Below are 11264 nucleotides of genomic sequence, written 5' to 3' on the forward strand. Positions count from 1 at the left end.
ATCCACCTGCCCATTCACCTGCCCATCCACCTGCCCATTCACCTGCCCATCCACCTGCCCATTAACCTGCCCATTCACCTGCTAATCCACCTGCCCATCCACCCATCTTCCACTCACCTGCCTATGCACCCATCCACTTACTCACCCAATTCCCATCTACCTACCCCTCAACTCAACTCTCAGTCCATTCCTCCATCCATCTAATTATCATCTACTCACCCACTCATTTATTCAACTGGGATTCAGAAATGACAACCTGACTTCCCACTCTCAAAGTGCAAGGTTAGTTGAAGGAGGAAAACTATTCCATCCCAGGACCGAGAGGTTCCACCTCCTCAATGCAGGCAAAAGTGTTCAATAACTTCCCGGCCTCTGACATGATAACACACATGTGTACCATGTTAGAGCTTGGATTGCCGTATCAGCCCACTTACTCCCAGCTATCTATGTACCACAGGCCAGCTATGGAATCCCACCATTGCTTGTGGGATTTGCCCTGTTCATCTGTGAAGTGGGTCAGTCAAGATGGACTGCCTGCCTGACATGGACAGGGCGGGGGGCAGGGTAGGATCTAGTGAGAGACTCATAGAGAGCAAAGCATGACACTGGTCAGGTAGTACCCCACTCTTACTCCTCCTTCATCCCGTGTCTCTCCTCATTGGTACTCTTGCTACCTTGTTGTGGGGACAGAGAAGAGCTTACTGTAGCTGAGCTGGGAGCTGTGGCCTGATGGGAGTGTCTTCTGTTCAGAGTCCATGGTAAAGCATGCCCTCTTGTGCAGGTGGAGTTAGCACTGGGCCCTGGAAGCAGTTCACAGGGTATGTGGCCCTTGGAGTCTTCTATTTCCTAGATGAGGCTGGGCATGGGATTCATGGGACAGAGGGAGAAGACTGGTCTGTGGATCAGACTTCATAGCCTTGAGTATGAGGTTGTAGAGGGGCATCTTGATTGTAGAGGGGAGGGCTCAGTCTAGCCTACAACCCCACCCAATTTGCGGTGGTTCGGAAGCTCTGCTAAGCAGCGAGCAACCGAGCAACCATGGAGGAAGGAGCTCTGGCGGGTGCTGGAAGGCAGCAGCGGGAGGAAGGGCACCCAGTGGTCTGCACCCCTGTGCCCTGTAGGCTGGAGAAGGCAGGAGTGAAGCAGATGGGGTTTGAAGGAGCCCCCGTTAGAGCAGAGTCCCCGACACAGCAGTGTATTTCCTTATTCCTCTCCCATATCTGCCTGCGCCATACACAGCCTCTCTGAATAAATTTGCATATTTTTATACTATGAGCAGCCGGCACCAAAAGGAGCAAGCAGCTCCTTTCCCCAGTTCCCTTCCTCTTCCCACTCCTCTTCTCTGCAAGCCCACTTACAACCAACAGGCTTTCAGAGTCCCCCTCTGCTGAGGAGTCAGGGGCCAGGGACTTCCAAAGGAGCTCAGCACACACGGGGGCACGTCCTTCACCGTCCATGTGCTGGGCGGGACAAACGGTGGGATGTCTCGCCAGACACACTGACAGAAAGAGCTCACAGGAGGCTCAGTCTCCTCGTTTATAATTGGTGTACCAATTAGGACAATTTATTTTGCCAGGAACTGGAAACCTGACTCAAATTAAAAAAAAAAAAAAAAAAGGCTCTAGACTTGTGTACAAGAAAAGCTAGATGTTTCAGCTTTCAGGTGAAGCTGGATCCAGCAGCGATACTGTCAGTTACTAAGTGTACTTTGCTGCCTGAGTCCTGTCTCCAGCTTGTCTAACTCATTCCAAGTGTCCTTCCTCCTGACCCAGCATGGAGGACGGGAAATGGCCCTAAACACTGAGAAACACTCTGATTGGACAGTCAGTTCCCATGCCGACATCTGATTGGCTCACTATGTTCAGAGGGTGGGACTATGTTAATGGTTCCCCTGGGCTTTGTGCTCCTGTCAATCATCATGGAAGCAGGTGCTCCCCACACAGGAATCAGTGCTTCCCACTCTGCTCCCAAGGAAAGAGATGTATTCAAAGGCAGTTGCTTCCAAGAAAGCCCCCTACTGTGTGTCACATGCAACAGGAAAGTATGGGCTTGGCTCCGGAAGGTAGACAGCACCCATTTTTTTTCTCTCATCTGCCCCATGGCTCAGCCCAGACTGCTCGTGGGCCCCTTTGGCCACAAGTCAGTGATCAGATGCTGCTGATTCGGGAATGGACAACTGGGGTACCCTGGAGCTTCCAGAACGATCAATACAAGGCCAGCTGGTGGCTATCAGACAGGATAGGCCAGCATCACCTCAGGAGACAGGGGTTTGAGGCTCAGTCGCCTAACAGGGATGACACCCGCTTTTAATTCATCCAGGGCATTGCTGCATCAGATACCCATTCGTCCAAAGCAGGGAGAGAAAGGAGAGTGCCATCTTGGCTGTGTCTATATCTGATCTGCCTGTGAGACTGTTCAAATTTCAAACAAGACTTCCAGGGTCCCTGCAGGAGAGGTGAACTGGAAAGGCCGATGAGGCAGTGTCTTGTTTCCAGAGAAGAAGGAGCTAGGGGGTCTGACTCCCACCATCTACAGTGGGTCTCACATCACCCCAGAGGTGAATCCACAAAAGAGACCCAGTACCTGGGATTGAGGGAAAGGTTACCTGCCTTGTTAAAGTTCACCTTTAACCAGGCCAGGCTGGAGAAGGGTGTCGTGGTTTGAAAGGAATGACCTCCATAGTCTCATATATTTGAATGCTTAGTCACCAGGGAGTGGTGCTATTTGAAAGGATTAGAAGGATTAAGAAGTGTGGACTTGTTGGAGGAAGTGTGGAAGTGTGTTGCTGAGGGTGGGCTTGGAGGTTTCAGAAGCCCATTCCAAGTCTCTCTCTCTCTCTCTCTCTCTCTCTCTCTCTCTCTCTCTCTCCTGTGGATCAGGATGTAGCTCTCAGCTACTCCTCCAGCACCATGCATGCTATCATGCTCCCACCATGATGAAAATGGTCTAGACCAACGAAAGTGTAAGCAAGTCCCGATATTTAAAGGGTTTCTAAGCACTTCCCTAGTCATGATGTCTCTTCATAGCAATAGAATGGTGACTAAGAAAAGGGGATTTTAGAACCTGTTGTTCTCTGGACTTCCCCTGAGGATAAGAGTTTATTGGTACAAATTTGTAGACAAGGTAACTGAGCCTGAGGTCTACACACCAGAGGTCATTCAGCAGTGGTGACCCAGAGGCTTCTGGTCTCACTCTTCTTCCCCAGTCAGCTGTGGGTTTCCTGACCATCCCTGACACTGGGTCTGTTATTAACTGACCAACAAGGATGGCTGTGGAACCTCAGGCACTCAAGGTGATGTCTGCCACCTGCTCCTTCATCTGGACACTTGGGTGTCCGAGATCTTGTAGACAGCTGTGGTCTGCTGGTGCATTTATGTCACCCATAAAGGACATATTGTGCCTTGAACAATGGCCTAGGATGCTGCCTGGTCAGTGAGATGGTAAGGTACTAAGGTTTCTCATGAATGCAACAAAGAACCGGAGAAAAGCAACTTAAGAGAAGTTTTATTAACTTGGCTCACAGTGGGAGGGAGTGGTCCACCATAGAAGTAGGAGGGTGTGGTCATCATAGAGATGAGTGGGTGTGGTCCATCAGAGCAGTGGGAAGGTGTGGTCATCATAGAGATGGGTGTGTGTGGTCATCATAGAAATGAGTGGGTGTGGTCTATCAGAGCAGTGAGAGAGAGGGTGTGGCCATCATAGAGATGGGTGTGTGTAGTCATCATAGAGATGGGTGGGTGTGGTCATCATAGCAGTGGGAAAGTGTGGTCATCATAGAGATGGGTGTGTGTGGTCATTATAGAAATGAGTGGGTGTGGTCCATCAGAGCAGTGAGAGGGTGTGGTCATCATAGAGATGGGTGGGTGTGGTCATCATAGCAGTGGGAAGGTGTGGTCATCATAGAGATGGGTGTGTATGGTCATCATAGAAATGAGTGGGTGTGGTTCATCAGAGCAGTGAGAGGGTGTGGTCATCATAGAGATGTGTGGGTGTGGTCATCATAGAGATGGGTAGGTGTGCTCATCATAGCAGTGGGAGGCTGTGGTCATCATAGAAATGAGTGGGTGTGGTCATCATAGAGATGGGTGGGTGTGGTCATCATAGAGATAGGTGGGTGTGGTCATCATAGAGATNGGTGGGTGTGGTCATCATAGAGATAGGTGGGTGTGGTCATCATAGAGATGGGTAGGTGTGCTCATAATAGCAGTGGGAGGCTGTGGTCATCATAGAGATGGGTGGGTGTGGTCTATCAGAGCAGAGTCATGCTATGATGCTGGAGGTGGGGGGCAGCTAGCCCGCCATGTCTGTAGTCAGGAAGCAGATAAAGAAAATGATGACTAATACCCAGCTCAAGTTCTCCTTCGTGTTCACTCTGGGACCGCCTCAGCCCCTGGGACAGTGCCATGCACATTCAGGGAACTTCCCACCTCAGGCAACTGACTGATCTGGAGACTCACTTGTGGGCACGTCCAGAGCTGTGTCTCCTTGGTGACTCCAGATTCAGTCAAGTAGAGAGTAAGGGCAGACTGTCATGTCTGCACTTCCATGCTCCTGCCTTTGGACTCAGCTCTTACCAAGAGACCTCTCTCTATTGCAGAGAACTGAGGGTCCGTGATATCACCGCTGCCAGTGTTTCAACTTCTAATAGGAAAGAAAACCTTCTACTGTCTGCATGGTTCCCAGTTGGATGCAGGGTTGCAGGTATCCAATCAGGGGTTGGCATAACATTGGAGAGACCCTTTGTTTTGTTGGTAGCCAAGAAATATTTCTCACAGGTTGATGGAAGCATTCTACTGTGTGACCTGAGGCAAGGGACTCAACCTCTCCGAGCTCAAATGCCCTCGTCTGTAAAATGGAATGAGTATAAAGCTCCCCAGAGGCTCATGGTGGCATCCACCATGAGCTCTGTGGTTAATAAACAACAATACTACAAGTTCAAAAAGATTGCCAACTACCTAGCACTGTGCAGTTAAGGGTTTGCAAGTACCAACTCAGCACTTCTGGGGCCTCTAGAGGCCTTCATCTCATTTTACAGACAAGACTGAAAAGCCAAGTTTATCTAAATAGAATGGGGATGGAATTATATTGTAGTCCAAGACTGGTCACCATCATATGGCCCCATGGTTTTTAGTTACTGATTCTCTAATGCTTTGATGTAACTTTACAAAGTCATGTTTCAGACAATGTCCTCATTCTAAGAAAAAAAAAGTGCACCCCACTGCACATCCTATATGTCTGTGTAACATGTATGATATACATTATATATGTCCATGAAACAACCATTGCTGCCTGCAGAGATCCACAGACGCAGACACCATCTGCCCACAGACTTTAGCTTCATGCTGGACACATAAACTCTGAGGGCCATCCTTATCACTCCTGAAGAAACCCCATGGGACCACAGAGTGGTCCTTTCTCTGCAGTGAGCCGGTGTCAGCTATGATTTGCTCCTGCAGTGGGTCATATACACCAGCAAAACCACAGATGCCTGATAGACAAGAGTGGTCTAAGAAGGTTCATTTCGGTTTATGATTTGAGGAGAAGGCATGACAGGAGCATGAGGCAGCGGGTCGCACTGCATCCACAGCAGAGAAGGAGAGGGAAATGGTTCTCAGCTGAGTTCTCATCTTTACCAACTCTGGACCCGCAGCCCACAGGATGTGTCACCTATGATCAGGGTAGGTTTCCCCACCTCAGTCCAGTCCAGGTTCCTTCACAGAAATGATCAGGGCTCTGTTTCCATGGTGATGCTAAATTCCAGCAAGCTGACAACCAGGACCAACCATCCCATCTAATACAAATTTGGTAAAGGCTCTTGTCACAAGGCTACAGGTAGCGTTTGGCTAGAACCATCTGTGGGATGTGTGGAGACTGCAGACCACTATTCCTCAAGAAGTGGTCTATCACTGGGTTCTGTTTATCTCACCCGGCTGGATATTCGGTTTTTACAATGTCTCTGCTGGCCACTAGCCAAGCTGTCCATATCTCTGCCATCAGCCTCCTCCCCTCCCCGGTGGCAGTGTCCCAAGGACCCTTGGCACCCTCCCCTCCCTCTAGTTAAAGCCTTCCATGCAGAGCTCTGGGAGACACAGGGGAGAAAGGGAGGATGGTGCGCAACACAGGATTCCCTTGAAGGCCATTTTAGGAGCCTCTGCATTCAAGAAAAGTATGGGAAGACAGAAAGGATGTGGGAAGCAGAGGTGTCTTAACATTCATGTTTCATTTCTGAGTTCAGTCCCAGAAACCCCATGGCATGTGTGCATCCACCAACACCACACACACACACACACACACACACACACACACACAAATGCATGTATGTATGTATGTATGTATGTATGTATGTATGTATGTATGTATATATGTTTGTAATAAGGGTCATTTTGGGCTGACTACCTGATGTCAGGCCCAGAGAGGGGTCAGATTTTCTAAGGATCAAATCATTTTTTTCATCCAACCAATGATAATGGGGAATACTATGGATATGCCAACCATTGTGTTGGCTGTTGGGGACCGAAAGTGACTGAATCCTGGTCTGTCCCCTGAAGAACCAATGCAATGAGGAAGGGTCATGGTAAATAAATAAATAATAAAAGGAAGCAGCAGAAGTTTGAAGAGAGCTAAATTTAACTAAAGGGCTTGAGACAATTCCCAGGGGTCACGATTGGCTTGGGCAGGTGTCTGCCAGGCATAAGGTACCATAGCAAGCATAACAGTATTTCTTTCCTCGGTGCCCAAGCAGACATTGCTAATCTGTTCCAGAGTACATGATCTCAATATGGCTACTATACTGAGTCAGGAAAGCAACGTGTAGGAAATGAGGCACCCTATTAGATTCTCCATGCTGCTTCCCACTGAATCTCTACCCCAAACATGTTTCTTACATGGCACAGCTGAGGCCTCAGACTCAGACAGTCCTGTGTGAGGTCACAGCTATTTCAACTCCGGTTCAGTCTCCCTCTGCAGAACTGCTTGGCTGTTTCAGAGTATAGTCTAATTCCACAATGTTGCTATTTCCTGCTCCCTTGAGGATCAGCTACCTCCCACGCCCATGAATACAGGGTCTCATAGAGCCTTTTCCGATAGCACCTCTTTCCTTTTGGCAACCACTTAAGGCTTAGATGTCCATTGAGTGCTCTAGCATGGATTAGTCATGCCTGCCAGGATCAGGTAAAGAAGCAGTGGTGTACCTGTTAATGGTCTTTCTAAGTCTGGGCTCATGAAAGCATTCCCTTTAACTCTGACTTTGTCGGACAAAACCAAAAAATTCCTCTCACCCTAAGATGAGCTTTACTAACAGAGCAGAGCGGTTCTTATGACAGTGACATGTTTACCAAATGAGAGCCACCCTAGAGCTGAGCCTGGCGTCTCCTGGGTCTTTGATTTGCTCTGGATCCCCAGGGTCATTCTTAGCTGTGTGTCTGTCTGTTCCTGCAGCCGCTTCTTATACAAAGCAACTCCTGTCCCGATGAGGTGAGTGCCACAGCATCAGAAGGGCAGAAAGCCAAGAAAGTCTCAAGTCTCCTAGGAGCAGAGGCACAGATCAAACACAAAGCCATCCGGGCCCCTCCCACCACTCCTCTCACTGGTTCTTGGCTATTTTTCTGGAGGGGGCGTCACCAACCCCTCCCCCCATATCCCAGACCTTCACACCTTAAATGACAAACCGGCGTGTATCAACTGCACCCCCCTGAAAAAAATTCCAGCAAGATATTAATAGATAAATAAAAATAGCTTCCTTGAGAAAGAGGAAGCCACTCAGCGAAATGATTCCTTTCTGTGAGTAAACTCATGAATAATCCTATGCGCAGCCCCCCAACCCCCCCCTACCCCCCAAGGATTCAGCTTGGCTTTGGACTCCAACTCCTCACCCTTGTCCCACGTTCCTTCTGGAAGGTCACCTCCAACCTCCTCCCCAGCCCAGAGCCCGGTGGCTCTCCTGCTAAGTCCTAATGTCCCCTTCCAGGACCACCCTCCCCTTTCAAGGAGACATTTCGTTTCTGGTGCTATGGAAACGCGTGGACATCTGAATGAAAGGCGGGGCTGCACTCGGGAATCACCAAGCAGAAAGGAGAGTCGATAAGATAATGGTGTGTGTGTGTGTGGGGGGGGCGGGGGCGGTCTCCAGGCCGTGGCTTTGTGAACCGAACCAGAGACCAGCTTCTGGCTTCTTTGGTGTCACATTTTAGCCTACCAGCTGCCTCGGGAGCAAGATGATCCACTCTGCCTTTTTTTCCCCCCTTCTTCTTCTTCTAAAAAAAAAAAAAAAAAAAAAAAGACTTATTTTTTTATTTTCCCTCATGTGTTGAGGGAGGAAGCCCTGACAAGGAGGAGTGACAGCCCGCTAATTATTCCCTTACTGCCACTGCTGTTCTGGCTCTGGACGCGCTGCTCATTTCTCCCGGCTCCTCGCTGAATAATGCATGCGCCCCATCCGTATGCGGGCGGCGCCTCCCGGGACTGCAGTCTAACTAGCTGATAACTGATTCAGTTTGTAAGCAGGGCCGCTGGGAGTTGCAAGGAAAAGTAGCCAAGAACATATTCAACACTTCTCTCTGGTTCCTGGCGAACATCAAGGAGAGGCAGGCTGGCGTGTTGGTGGATGTGGGCGGGTGGTCCTGGGAGGGTACTTGACCCCACTCGAGAAGGACGGGCCTTGGCTCTGGCTGTGAGAGAGAGGGTGTGATCTCAGGGAGGCTATTAATGCTAAACACAGTTATGGTTAGTCAACATCTTAGTATAGACAGCTATGGTCTAAGGTTAGACTCTAAAAATGCATCCTTTTGTGGTAGAGTGATTCTCTTTACACAAACTATGACAGTTACAGAGTCTTAGGGACACTTACTTATCTAGCATCGTGGACTATGCCTGGCAGTCTGTCATAAGAACCCAGGAACAGCAATTCGTTGTACCAGCTAGCTACTATACTGCTACCACTGCATGGTAAGTGGTCACCGCAGGTCACTGGTCACAATAGCCCTTACTGCTCTGTTTTGGCTTAGGGATCTAGGGGAGCCTAGGCTTGTGCTAAGTTCTGCAGTCCCTGCTGGGGCTGAGCTATAGGCTGCAGGCTGCAGGCTTCAGGTCTGAGTCAGACCTGCCCTGAGGTCTCGTGGCAGGGCCTAGGCAAGAAGGGAGAGCTCGTGCGTCACAGAAATACAGACACACATGTTGGACCTCTGTCTTTCTCGGCATGATGTCTACTAACGGTCCGGTTAGTAAAGCAAATTCCATAACCACATTCGTCAAAGAGGGGCTGGAAGGAAGGCCAGCACTGCCCACCAGCCTGGCCTCTTTGCATATCTGCTACAGGGCACATAGCATCCCTTACTCATGCTGCTGCCCCTAGCATTACCGGGACATGCTGAGGTTCCTGCACTGTGTGGGATAACCTGAAAGCCACTGCTCAATTGTTGACTTGCTCCCAGCAGGCAGGTGGGTCCAGCCTTCCTTAGGAATTATGGGAACACTTAGCTCCCTGTCATCCTCTCTCTCTCTCTCTCTCTCTCTCTCTCTCTCTCTCTCTCTCTCTCTCTTCAGGAGGTAATTGACAGGACTCCTGGGTTGGGGCAGCAGCAGAGCCTCCACTTCCTTCACAAAGGGGCTGGAGACTGGGAAGCAGGCTGCCCCCACTTCCTTGTTTCAAGGTTGAACTGTCTATTATCAGCTCCCCTTAGCTATTTAGGACCAACCTTTACCCAGAGTCGGTCTGGCTACAGGGCCAGGAGCAGAGAGAACCTGGTGTGGCCGCTCCGGCTGGATATCGAGCAAGGAGACAGCTCCAGACGGAACAGCATGATGGACTAGTCAAACGAATGCTTTGTGGATTAGAAGCATAGGCTTGAAGAGCCCAGTGGTGTGCAGCATGCAGCGTTCAGTGTCTGTTTGCCTGGTACCCACTATGTGAGCTGCTGCTCCAAACCCTCTGCACAGTGGCCTGACACATCCACTGTGTCAGATGAGGTATTGGAACAGAATGAGGGATGAGTGAAGAGGAGATGCACCCTTTCTCGAGGTGTGGGCTGTGATCCAGACAACCACCACACTGCACATCTGACCTCCACAGACCACAGGCCCTGGAGTCGCACCACATTCATTTTAGGTCTTAGCAGGGGACATGTGGACAGAAGATCGGAGAACAGGGTTCGGTGCCTGGGCCCTCCTGAACCTGTACCTGGAAGTGGATGGCAGATCAATAGGCAGTGGAGTAAAGAACAGGAAGGGAATTCAGGCCCCAACACCTGCTGGCGATCTGGCACACAAATGTGCATCTGCAGGCCGCCACCAGGCAGTGTCCACTCAAGGTTCCTATCTATCGGGGGTGGGGGCAGTGGGAACAGCATGGAGGTTGTTGTTGGCAGGTAGCTTGGGACAGCAGCACAGGTTCCTCCCAGGTGACCATTCACAGCACCCTGTAAGAAGAAAGCCCTTCCCTGTTGTGTCACTGTTCAGAGGACACCCCGAGTTTCAGAATATCTCTGAGCAGCCCCTCCCTACTCTCTATCCCTCACATTCCTTCCTCTGGCCACCACCTCAGTCACATTCAGGAACCGCTGTGGCTGCAGCGGCTTGCTCTGCTGCCTGGAGTTCCTTCCGGAACAGCCTGCTCTCTGACAGCAAAGTGCACTGAATCCAGAAGGTGCTCAGTGCCCATCTGGGGGATCCATGTGCCAATGCTGAACTCCTCCTTAGCGCTGAGTAAGAGGGGGGAACACCTTCTCCAACCACAGCCAGATCAGAATGGATGGAACCTCTGCAAGTGCTCACTGTCCGACTGCCCAGGCTGCTACACCAGTCGGTGACCAGACATGACAGATCCCTGGCATGGAGGCCAAACTTCCCTGCTCCCAGATGCTCACACAGCAGGCATAGCTGATAGGCCATAGGTCCCATTCAAGTTTGGGACCTCTATGCAGTCACAAGCCATTGCCTCGTTGGCACCAAGATGATGCCTTCCTGGCCCTCGCTGCTTTTTGTTATTAGCTACAGACTTTAGATAAAGGGCCTCCCAAGGTGTGCCTTCATGGCTGTCCTTACCACCAACCTAGGCAGCTCTCAAGCGCCATAGGTGCTGAGAAACACACTGGCAGGTGACACTTTGGTGAAGAAGCACTAATTGGAAGGCTGCTGAGCCCACATCCCTCTCATCTCATGGTCTCCAGGGCACAGAACTCAGAACCTGGGATCCTCCAAACTGTGGGCTCATAGGAATTGTTTCACGGGAAGGGGCGATATTAGGAGGTATGGCTTGGTTGGAGGAGATG

General features: G+C 50.3%; 1 long non-coding RNA gene across 1 annotated transcript in view; it reads right to left on the bottom strand.

Moving 5' to 3' along the window:
* The window catches only part of LOC110295513, a 27535-nt gene extending 19571 nt beyond the window's left edge, over positions 1-7964 (bottom strand). The window contains exon 1 of the long non-coding RNA XR_002378084.1: positions 7872-7964. This is a non-coding gene — a long non-coding RNA (uncharacterized LOC110295513). The remainder of the gene's footprint in view (positions 1-7871) is intronic.
* Positions 7965-11264: the final 3300 nt, after the last annotated feature.

Source organism: Mus caroli, chromosome 5, assembly GCF_900094665.2.
Source record: "Mus caroli chromosome 5, CAROLI_EIJ_v1.1, whole genome shotgun sequence".
NCBI lineage: Eukaryota > Metazoa > Chordata > Mammalia > Rodentia > Muridae > Mus > Mus caroli.